The sequence below is a fragment of the Chenopodium quinoa genome, unplaced genomic scaffold, assembly GCF_001683475.1.
Source record: "Chenopodium quinoa cultivar QQ74 unplaced genomic scaffold, ASM168347v1, whole genome shotgun sequence".
Lineage (NCBI taxonomy): Eukaryota > Viridiplantae > Streptophyta > Magnoliopsida > Caryophyllales > Amaranthaceae > Chenopodium > Chenopodium quinoa.
The window spans coordinates 2,421,203-2,434,543 of NW_018743448.1; positions in this window are offsets into that span (position 1 = coordinate 2,421,203).

The following is a 13,341-nucleotide window of genomic DNA, read 5'->3' on the forward strand; positions in this document are numbered from 1 at the left end:
TTAAGGTGTCTTTGACACTGAGGTAGATTAAAAAGGGTTCAACTATTAGATTTATGTGGTCACTAATTATTCAAGAATTAAATTGGTATGTTTGATTGCTTGAATGAATGATAATGTTTGATTGTGCTGTGGTTTGAGAGTCATCACAGAGTCTAATAATATGTAAATAACGTAAAGAGAAAGAGATTACACACCAAAACTCTTGGAATGTATATACCTTAAGTATGAACATATGGGGGGGAGTTATGCGACTTTATATTTGACCATAACTTCTACTGGGAGTACAGGACGCTGTATTTTCTTTTTTATTATTATTATGCGCAGGACGTCCAGTCACTTTATGTGACAGTTGCCTACCCGGTTAGCTACCAGTGTAGTTTACCTCAATTTATTTGAGGCAGGGATTTGATTGGAAACCCGTTCGATGTGTAATCAAAATTAAATGAACATTGATAGTGGTCTAGTTAGGTGTTGAATGTTTTGTATACTTGTAAACAGGTGCTACACGGTAAGTTGTGTGATGTTAGGATGAAAGCATGTTAGTGTGTTTTATTACGCTTATGTACTCAGCATTGCTGATTGTGTGTTTATAGGTTTGTTTGGCCTTGTCTTTGCCTTGGCCCTAACGACGACCCATTTCTAATGGCGAGTAGTGGGGACAAGTAGAGAGAAGCTTTTCAGGTGAGGAAGCATATTCATGAAGGGCATGAGTGAAGAGTGAAGAGTGAATCATGCTTAGTTCTCATAGGATTATGATGTGTTTTATTTACTTTGAATATTATTTATTTTATTATGATCGTGAGACTAATTAACGCAAAGGTTTTAAATATTGATTGGGTTTTAAGGGCCTACAGTGGTTCCAAGTTGTAGGTTTACTTTGTTTGACTTTTACTTTCGTTTGGTTTGACTTTTTAAGTTGATTTGTTTTTAAATGGTTTTAAAAGTAGTCTTCCGCTGTGTGTGAGTCTTTGATATTTGCCTTAGCCATTTTCACGGTGGCAGTAATGTATTAGATTTTCCTTTTTCGTATTTTAAAAAGGGCAAAATAAATTTTTTTTAAGGAAAGGAATTTCTAGGGTGTTACACTATGAGCTCAAGATGAGATGATTTTTTCATTCAAGCAGTTGTTAATTGTTGTATTTCTTGTTATGATATGTGTTTTATTTTTTTTATTTTTTTTTTTTTTTGAAGAAGAATTGTTATGATAATATTTCAGTATGTAAAATTGTTGGTATATTTGACAAATTTGGTTTATAATTTTGTTCACCGATATCATAATACGAACAAGAATTGTAAAATTTGTAATTTTTAAGCATTATTTCTTGAGCGAATTGTTTCATGGACTATTAGTTTTTGTAAAATTTAATGCGTTTACATTAGTTGTCGATTAAAACGTGGTTGGTGGTGTCCTAACATTGTTAAAAGGATGTTTCTACTATGGTCATCTTTATTGTGACCATGACTATACTTAATTATAATTGACTGATTTTTGCTTTATTTTTAAATCTTGATCAAACCTATTTATTTTTAATTTTTTCCATTTTTAATTCATTTTCTTTTTTCCAAAAATTAATTATTGATTTTCGAAAAATGTTTTTTTTTTATTTTCGATATTATTTTATTAAAATCTATTTTTAATAAAATCCAAAAATAAGATTAAACAAAAAAATCAAAATAAAAAAAATTGTTCTTCATAGTTCATCAATGTTCTTCAACGTTCTTCAATGTTCTTCAAGTTTGTTCACCCGATTAATGCACCAATATATGATTTATGTCCCTTAAATTCACTCACATATCAATGGAGATAAAATAATAATAATAATAATAGTAATAATACTAATAATAATAATAATAATAATAATAATAATAATAATAAGGCCCGATTTAGAAAGCCTTTGCAAAATTTTAATAAATCAAAATTCGGTATTCTAACGCATCTAGGTAGGTTTTTAATCCTTGAAAAATAGATTTTGATTGTGCAATATCAATCAACGATGCGAAAAGAACGAATTTGTGTAATCGAAATCGAATATTTTAAGTTTTTCGGTAATCTAGGTTCGTCATGAAAATCCGAGAAGAAACTGTATCATTGTTTTTTCGAAACCCTGTTTGATCCGAAAAAACGGAGATCGAATTATAAAACTTGTTTGTGTTTACGGAATTTACCAAAATATGAATAGGACATTACCTATTAGAAACATCTTAATTATTAAATGCCTATTACCATACGTTATATTGGACATTACCAATTACTATTAATGTACTATACGACCAATGCAAATTATTTAACACTAAACATGTACAAAGATTTAAATAAATCTTTTTTGGCGAGATTTAAATGAATCTAATATAATTATTATTAAAAAAAACATATTACGGAATCAATATCTTTTATTTTTAGAAATATTATTTTAATTTTAGAAACATTTTCAATCACCAATTATAATTAGGATATTTTCCTAATTCCTTATCTTATTATTATTGTACAGAAGATTTTAAAATCAGTATCTTTTAAATTTTGAAAAGTTTATATTCAAATTTTTTAACAAAATTTATGATTATATTCAAAAAAATTTACGCTGCACATCTTCATCTTTCTCCACGGAAAACTCCTTTTAGTTTTTGTGGCCGCTGATTTTGATTTAAAGCTTCAACAATTATATTTGAACACCAAACATGGTTAAAAATGTAAGTATACTCAAAACTGATTTGAATCACATGTATTTGAAATACAATTGAATTTTTAATTTTCGATTTTTTATTCGATTTATGAACATTCGTTAATCACACACACACATGTATATATACATATATATATATATATATATATATATATATATATATATATATATATATATATATATATACATGTATGTATATATATACATATATGTATATATATATATATATATATATATATATATATATATATATGTATGTATATATATACATATATGTATATATATATATATATATATATATATATACATATATGTATATATATATATAGGGTTTATGTATTTGAAGTATTCAAATCATTAATTGCATATATCTAGGGTTTATGTGCTAAATGATTTGTAATTTCAAATGTAGTTTGAATTCAAAATCTTCTTGCTTTTTCCTTGTAGAAAAATAAGGAAATGGAGAAAGACATAAAAGACATTCACTGCAAAGTGTCAAACATGGTGTTATCATTGGCTGAACTCATTAACAATGTTGCTAGTATATCTAATAGTATATCCAAGGTTCCAGAATCAATCGATTGTAGTACTGACAAAGAAAGCGATACCATTGAGAATTATCCACATCTAAATCGCTCTAAGTCTCCTTTCTTAAGCCTTAATGGTCAGTTGATGGTTAGCTCACGTGTCTCAACCACTAAGCGAAAGCTAGATGTGGATAACACTGGCGAAGAAGAAGAAAAACAAGTTAAATGCTTCGATATTGATTCATTCAGCATTCGTAATATCCGTTTCAATGAGCCTCAATTTCCTCCGGGTGTTGAAACACTAAAGGACCTTATTGAGAAGGAAGAAACACTGAAGGATACAAAAGCAAAAGAGAAAAGCGAAGAGCCTTGACATCAAATTGAAAACTCCAAAGGCAAAAGCAACAACAAAGACTGGTAATGATGAAACAAAAGACCTGATTTCCACATATTCAAATTAAGAGAAGAGGCCGCGTTAGGAGGCCAAGGACAAGACCAAAGTTAAATTGCAGATAACTCTGTGATTTTCAAAAAAGGTAATCATTCATCAATGTAATGGTCATTACATTAAGCGATACGATTTCTGATCTAGTATCTATTGTTCCCCATTTACAGACAAAGACGTCATCATCCTCAAAGCCAAACAAAGGAAATAAAAGCAATTCAAAAGCACAAGTGGAAAAGGTAATAGTCATCAATAATTCCTCAGTATTGCTAACTGTGTATTGCAGCAACATATACCTGTTCATGAAAAAGCATCAACGTGCTCTGCCGAGAAGGAAAACCAAACTCTAACTGAATTGGTAATCTTATTTCCAATATGTTTCTTATTTTAATATTCAACTCTACGTAGTTTGCAAGTGACAACATCAAAAAAATAAAAAAATTGCAGGCCCAATTATCAAAATCAAAGAGGCGGAAGAAATGCACTTCGAATGCAATTACCGGAGGGTTGATACTTTTTTAAATTGATTGTTTATGCGACAATGACAAAATATAGTATTGGTAATTGCCTAAATAATTTATTACCCTATGTCTCTATGGTTCATTGTTTTCTGAACTACTACTCATAAAACGTAGGGACCTAACAATTCGATTGAAGTACACAGTTTTGATGATAATGGCTATGTGAAATGGTTTCAAGATCAGCATCTCCAATTCCCCTATTTCTTGAATATGTATCACAACTAACATCCTTGGAGAAACAGATATGTATGAAGGCTCACAAAGAATGACATTATGATGAATGCTATTGTGCAAAAAATAAACCAATTATCAGGTTGACATTGGTGAATCTTTGTGTTTGTATCTAGATAGATGTGTAACTACTGAAGTATGCTATATCAAAAATCTTCCAACCAATTTTTATTTATTGTACATAGACATGTTAACCTATATTTAAATGGCATTTTATTTTTATTTTTTTTATTTTCTTCAATTGCAGCTGATAAATGTGTACTTATATGATATGCAAATGGGATTAACTCAACTACGCTCATATTGCTAGCAATATTCCAGGTATTTACAGTGGTTGTTATTACACATGTTTATTAATTATGATTGATAACAATGCTTTATTATACATGCTGCACATAGACTATAGTACTGAGATCAGATGGTGCACGCATACGATAAATCAATCGACTCTTAGTAACTGTTACAAAGTGTTATGAACCCTTCATACCTTGTAGGGATCTCAACAAGATTGAAAAGGTTTGAGCTACGCAAGTTTTGTCCAATTTTTCATATGTGTTAAATGATATGTGCATCATAAATTGTCGTTTGTTCATCAGATATTCATCCCCGTTACGGAATCAGCCTCACAACATTGGTTACTATTGGTTTATCATGTCTTAACTAAAAAGGTTTACATTTTTGATTTGCTATGGATCTCTAACAGCCGATACCTTCTTGTTATGGATATGGTAACTATCTGACTGTGTGTTAACCTTATAAATACTTGTTGTGTGATTAAAATGGTTTTTGAAACTGTGATTAGATAAACTTTGCTAGCACTACAATGCGGAGAAATCCATTAGGTCAATTTTTGAATTCAGAGCTATTACATTTGAAGTTTTAAGTGTTCATAAACAACCAAACGGGTATATCTATCTAACATCATTCCATTAACCTAAATATGGACTTGTTTAATTTATATTGCTAATTTAAGTTATTTACTATCTGTAGGGAATTTTTCAAACTCAACTTTGAGCCCCACTGTGATTCATGCTTTTTAGGCATGGACGCTCCAAGGGAAGGAAGCTAGAGATAGAAGAATCGCCAATAAGTTTTAGGAACTTGTAAACCGTTCACGAGTGTGAAGGTTGCACCCCATTCACGATCACGGAGATCGCTAACTCCATAGTGGTTTGGAACCATGACTGGATGTTCGGGGATGATGGTACGAACCCAACCTAAAAGAGATTGAACCCGCCCTAAATCGGCCTCTACTTAATTCTTATGATATTCATGTGTGCTTTTCGAGCCACATACATACATCAAATTAACCCTAAACTTGTTTAATCTATGTGGGTTAATTATTAATGCACAATCAAATCTATTATCGGTAATCACTTGAATTAAAATCATATTAAGCCTAAATCAAATTATTAATTATCTTATTAGGTGTAACTTCAAGTATAAATTCCCTTTGTACTTGCAAAAAAAGGGCGTGATCAAGCAATAACAATAAATCATGAATAATCAAGCAACATATGATTAATACAACAATCATCATCATAATAACACCATCAAAATATCATTTATAGTAGATCCTAAGCATGATACTAAACGAATTAATAACAAATCCTAGCATGTCACTAATAATCAAATCAAAGCGTTATCCTACACATGATACTAGAAATCATAATCAACATCCTAAACATGATACTAGAAATCATAAAAACATCCTAAGCATGATACTAGGAATTAAAATAACATTGTAAGCATGATTCCAACTCCAAAATCAAAGAATAAGGATAGTGGAATTACTCACTTTGATGCCTCAACCTTCTTGCTATCAAAACAATACTCACATTAGTAAACTTCAAGAAAGTAAAATCAATAAAGTAAATAAATCAAATATGAATTGAAGTATAGGTTTGGGACCAAACCCTCAGAACTATCAACCTTTCACATTGAGGTCGAAGGCAACGTCGAGTATGGCTAGGAGTATTCAAATCTAGCGAAAGAGGTATGGTGTTTGATTTGGATGAGTATTTAGGATATGTTTAGGGTGTGCTTAGGCTAAGGCTAAGAACATGGGATCAAGAGAGATAAGATGATTAAGAATATTAAGGGTAATGATGATGATTGTTGGTGATCTGAAAAAGGGGTGAAATGACCTCTATTTATAGGGAAAAAAGAGAGTCAAAGCGATTAGAAAACACTACTAGAAAACAGGTCATTTCCGACGGAAAAATTCCGTCGAAAACACCCTAAATTCCGTCGAAAACACGGTTCCGACGGAAATTCCGTCGGAACGTGTTGTCGGAAGACCCTTTGTAGGAAAAACGGCTACTTCCGTTGGAAATTCTGTCGGAACAGCGTTTTCCAACGGAATTTCCGACGGATTTTTTTCATCGGATGAGGTTTTCCGGTACCGGAAAGCCCGTCGAAAATTCCGTCGGAAACCCCTGCAAAAACAAATAAAAAAAAAAACAAGCCCCACCCCCACCAGCCCTAACCACCCTCATCCAACCACCGCCACACCTACCCCTTACCCTTACTCATCCACCACTACCCTCCTCCTTAACCCTTAACCACCATCGAAGCCTATCCCAGATTAACCAACAACGCACAACCACCGAAACCACGCACCACCACCGAAACCACCCTCGCACCACCACCGAAACCACCCACACACCACCACCAACACCACCTCACCAAAATTTAACCACAAAAAAATCAAAAATTAACCCCCAAAAAACACAAATGAGCCCAAAAATACGGAAATTAACACAATAAAACCGAAAAATACCACGCAAAAATCGAAACCACCACCAGAATTTAACAAAAAAGAAAAAAATTCCAAGAAAAAAAACGAAAATTACATAAAAAAAAAACAACGAAAATTAACCAAATTAATTAAAAGAAATATATAATTATACAATTATTTAACAAAATTTATACATTAACATTACAATGACATCAATAATTAACTAAAATCAGAATTTAAAAGGAAAAAAAGGCTAGATTTACAGTCTAAGAAAATAAAACCGTGTTGTTGCGACGGAGGCTTTTGTTGCGCCGTTGTTGTGCGGTGTTGGTGGTTGTTGTTGATCTCGGTGTTAGTAGTTGTTGTTGATCTCGGTGTTGGCGTTGTCTCGGTGTTGACGATGATCTTGGGTCTTCATTGATGGTTTTCGTTGATGGTGGCTAGGAGATCGAAGAGGAGAGTGAAAGGGGAGAAGAGATCGAAGAGGAGAGTGAAAGGTTGGAGAAGAGAAGAGGAAAGGAGAGGAATTTAGATTGAGGAGAGGAGAGAGAAAGGGAGGAGAAGAGAATGAAGAGGAACAGAGGAGTAGAGTGAGAATCTAAGAGGAAAGAAGAAGAGAGAAGAGAGAAAGGGAATAGAAGAAAAAAGAGGCGGAAATGAGTTTGTATAATAACCGGTTTTTTAGGTTTGGTTTTTTTTTTTTATTATTATTATTTAATTACATTTCGACGGAATTTTCCGTCGGAGATTTCCGACGGATTTTATTTCCGTTGGAAACTTAATGTTTCGACGGAATAATCCGTCGGAAAGTTCCGACGGATTTTATTTCCGTCAAAACGTTTAGTTCCGACAGAATATTCCGTCGGAAAGCCCATATATTCCAACGGATTTATATTTCGTAGGAAATCCGTCGTAAATTTCCGACGGAATAAAAATCCGTCAGAATTTACGACGGAAAAACATGTCCGTCGGAAATCGGCCTATTTCTAGTAGTGAAAAATCAGAATTTGAATCGGAATAAACCTGGTCTCATCGCAGGGCGATAAGAGTATCGCGCCGTGACAGGGTCCATCGCGGCGCGATAGTTCTGTCATTCTGCGATGGTTTTTCTAAAGATAAGAATCCGTAAGGATTTTGATTTCCAATCGGATTGGGTTAATCAAATATCCGTACAAAGACATGTTTTATTCAATATCAAATTCTTTAACCTTATCTTTTGGGGAAAGGATAAATTAGAAACATTCTAGAGGATTCTAGAATCTCGTAATAAATCCTAATTTTTTTAGGATTGGGATTAAGGTATTTGGACCCTCACATGACCATTGGGTCGTAGGTAAGATGGACCTAAGTTCGGTTTGGGCTTGGTTTAGTATTTTGACTATAACTTGTTTGTTATAAGTCGGATTTGGGCTTATAAGTATATCGTTAAAAAGCTCTTTTCAAGCCCCATTCAACTAAATAATAATTGGACCAGGTTATGGACCAAAATAATCTGGTTTGGATGTTTTTATGAATTGGACACGAAATGAATGATTTTGGGCTTAAGGGAATGAAATGAATGATTTTGGGTTTAAAGCATTTTAGGTAAGGTTAGAAATATGGTCAAGGCTTAAAGTAACTTCATGAGACTCTTCAACTCTTTACCGAACTCGTTAATCAAAACGTGAAAGGTACTCATCACTAGGTTTGGTTTTTGGGAAGACACAATCAGGTGTCTACACTATCTCTCTTCAGTCATGATTGTGTAATGTATGTCTTGAAGTACATCAAGTGTGGTGATATCAAGGTCGTGAATGACATTACCTACATAGTATAATTGAAACTTTATTACTTGTGAAATTTTATCCTTTTGTATAATCGCAATAATTCTAACTCCCTTTTGAAGCTCGTTTTAATTAATTTTAAAACTCGTATTTTTATCGATTTGGCTGTCGAACCCAGATTTTGGCTCAAAAATAGTGATTTTTGGGTGGAATCGACATTCTAAAACAGATTCGACCATCTTTGAGGGCTGTCCAGAAGCCAAATTCGAACCAGATACCCAAGTTTTTGGGGTTTTTTCGTTTTTCAACGAAAATTTTAAATCCTTTTAAGCCTTGATTAATGCAACCATTACAAGGTTAGATTAAATGCATTATTGCATCCCTAATCTACTGCTATTTTAAATATCCTTAAGCATAATTATGGAGTTTTAATTAGTGCTTGAGTTGATATGCCTTTTTCACATAAACTTGTTTTTCACAAATTTTGCAAATTAATTGCAATAATGTGTGAATGTTTGATGTGAATGTGTAATTTTAAGTTCTCAAGTATGGTAAAGTTCTAATCTTTAAAGGTTTAAATGATTGGAACTCTAACCATAAATTCCATATTGAACAAAGTTTGGATTTTTCATTTTGGTTGATTAAAATCCATGAAGTTCAAATACTTGTGAGTAAAATTTTGATTATTCTTCATATTGGAAGATGTAATCTTGGTATTTTACACAAGTATGAAAGTTGGAAAATTTTTATCATTAGATGGTTAATTTATTTTTCCAACTCCCATTTGTCAAATCCATTATTAATTTGCATATTGGCTAAATTAATTATGGACATAGCTATTTCAATTTTAAGCATAAAGGAAGACCTAAATTATTTCAAAATAAATTTTTGGATGATTTAGGCTTGTGCACCGTTAAAATTGAATTTAATTAAGTTGGACTTATTTTATTTTCATTTTGCCCTTAAATTAATTCTAAAATAAATTTAGATTAATTTTATGTCACACGTAAGTGGGGATTAAAATCCCGAGAAATGGCACGCAAATCAAGGCAAAAACACCCAAGCGCCATCAAGGCTAGCCGGGCTGCCTAGCAGCCCACATGTGGCTGCCTATGGTGAGCACAGGGGTGTGCCTTGAGGGGCTGCTGTGTGGCATGGGTGTTGCGTGCTGCCGTAGTGCTAGGTGCGTGGCAGGGCTGCTGGAGTTGCTTGTACGTGCTGCTGGCAGCGAGGCAGCAAGCCCCAGCCAGCTTGCCATACGCTGCCAGGCACCAGCTAGCATGCGTAGCGAGCTGCTAGTGCTGGCTGGCGCAGCATGCTACGCTGGGCGTGGATGCTGGCACACAGCATAGCAAGCGCAGCACATGGGCTGCCTAGCAGCCATGGTGCGCACCCACCAAGCAATTGTGTGGGCTAGTTTGCTTAATTTTTGAGCTATGTAATTTTTTGAAAATTTTGCCGTTTTAAATAATTTATGTAACTATTTTAACGAGGTTAGACCTCGATTTTTCCGGCTTTTGCAAAATTTTGATTTTGACAAATTACGGGTTAAGCGAACTTAATTAATCGGATTAATTAAGTATGGATGCGGAATTAAGTGGGTGCTTAGTTGATTGCTTGAGCAATTTGCTTTTAGAAATAATGGATTAAACAACTTGGACTAATTTTAATTAGGCGCGTTAATCGGATTAACCACCTAAGTTAGTTACTAGGTTTGCGTGTTTAATTGTGTATTTCGTAAAATGCATGTGCCATTCACAAATAGTGAATGGGTGAATGAAAGATTGTTTTCAAAACAGGTTATTGAAAATGGCAACTAGTGGGGCCCGACTAGGATAGAAAATACGGACTGCGTTCCGTTATGTATTTTTGTAAATCTAAATACGGTCTGCAAATTGTTAAGTATTTTTGTATTTTAGATTAATCTTAGTCGAACTAGCTAGTTATTTTATTTTGGCCAAGATGTCTCAAGACGGCGTTTCGATGAAGACGAGCCAAGATGAAGACCCATAGAAATTGAAGATTTCAAGGGGTCATGCTAGTTGCCAAATGCATCAATTTATGCTTTATATATTATTGTTATATATGAATGTTAGATGCATGTCTAGGATTTCATATGTTGCGACGATTAGTTAAGTTCACTTAAATCAAACCAACATAGAAACCCTAGGTCCCTTTCAAATATTGAGCTAAAATTTGCCGTTCTAAGAACAACACTTACCAAACTAATGCGCGTATGTGATGGGCTACGCCAAAGCGAGGCATCACTACTTCCCTAGGAACGTAAGGTATACTAGGTATACAAGTTGTATTGGTTAAGCTCAACGATATCAGTAAGGAGTCCTTAGATGTTGTGGCAAAAGAGATAAAATGTCAAGGATGCATTAGATGCGACATATTATCAAACCGAGAGTAGCTTGGAGCTATTAGCAATTGGATTGCTTACCTTAAGATATTTAATGATTAAGACATGCCAAAGCATGCTTAACCATTTCTTGATCTTTGGGATCTCGGAATCATTTTATTCTCGCCCATAAGGGACAAATTATTAATGTGTGGATAAAATGCTCAATAAGATTGAAAATATGCATGAACGCTTTTAAATTTCAATTTATTGGTTTATGAATGGTTTTTCATTTCAAATTCTTTCAATTGTAGAACAATGTCTGCAAGTAACTCGAACAATAACCCTATGTGCCCGGGTCTCCCCGATAAGTTGGCTATCAAGCTTAACTTGACAAACCTTGAAGAATGGGAAGAAGAACTCAGGAAAACTCTCCGGAGTTGTTCCAAGGAGTATGTTCTAGATACTTCCCTCCCAACCCTCTGTACCAAGAAAGACTTGAGTGACGAAACTTATTGTGCATGGTCCAATGATTGCAAATTAGTGTCACAACTCATGGCTAACTCCATCCCGGAAGAATGGAAAGAAAAACTTCCATTCTCTTTTCCGGACTTATTCCTTGGAGGACTAAGGGATGTTGTCGGTGTGAGATTCTCTAAGAGTTTCAACGACAACAATGGACTCTTGTTTGAGGTGACTAGGTCACTTACAGACATGAATGTGAAGCCATCAGATCAAGGTTGTCTTGCTAAAGAGAGGTACCATCTTTGATCTACGGTCTGCAACACCAAGTTGAGACCCCATGTGGCAAGAATGACTAGGCTCTTCAAGCACATGGAACTCCTCGGAATTCCATTAGAAGATGGAATGGCTGGTCATATTATGCTCACTTCACTCCACTCAGGATATGATGCACTAAGGGCATATATTTCTAAAAGAAAGGAGACACATTCTTTGAAGAGTGTGGTGGAGCTACTTCACCGAGCCAACTCATTTGGGGCAACCAAAAGACCATCAAGGAGGAGGGATTTCAAGGTCAAGGCAAAGATGCGTTGCTTCTATTGTGGTGGGCAAGGCCACTACAAGAGAGAATGCAAGCTCTTTCGGGAAGAGGAAGAGAGGAATGGAGCATCTGCCTCAAGTATCTTCCTAAACACTTGTGAAATTAAGCTTATCGTAGGTATTAGATATCATGTATGACTCACTTAATGTTACCTTTTTAGGAACCAAGTGAGAAGCTTATCAAGTGTTGGTGCAAGGACAAGTAGACGACGAAGATGGTTTTTCGGTCGTGCTTGCATGCTCTATTTTGTCTATGACATGTAATTAAACTAATCCTAGTTTTCATCATGCTTTTGAACATACTATGATCTATGGTGTTGGACACTTAGTTATTTTGCATGTAAGACTTTGACAATAGTTGTTTCAAAATTGTCTTGCAAATATATGTTCAATGGAAATTGCATGTTTTTACATATGATTAGACAAAAGTTGATACCGCTACTTAAACTAAGACCACTAAGAATTCAACTTCGTTAACAAACATTAGTAGATATGGCTATATCTACTTAATGTCAAACAAATCTGAATCCTTTGACAAATTCAAAGAATTTCAGAAAGAAGTTGAAAATCAACTTAGCAAGAAAATTAAAGCACTTTGATTGGATCGAGGTGGCGAATATTTGAGCCATTAATTCGACGATCACTTAAAAGAAAATGGTATTCTTTCAGAGTTGACACCGCCCGGAACTCCTCAATGGAACGGAGTATCCGAACGGAGGAATCGAACCCTGTTAGACATGGTTCGATCAATGGTGGGTCTTAGTGAACTTCCTATCTCTTTCTGAGGACATTCGCTACAAACCGCGGCACTAACACTGAACCGAGCTCCGTCAAAAGCTGTTGAAAAGACTCCATATGAATTATGGACTAAGAAACCTCCTAGGTTGTCTTTTCTCAAGATTTGGGGATGCGAAGCATATGTCAAACGATTAATTTCGGACAAACTTCACCCCAAATCGGACAAGTGTTTCTTTGTGGGATATCCAAAAGAAACCAAAGGGTATTACTTCTAAAATAAATTCGAGAA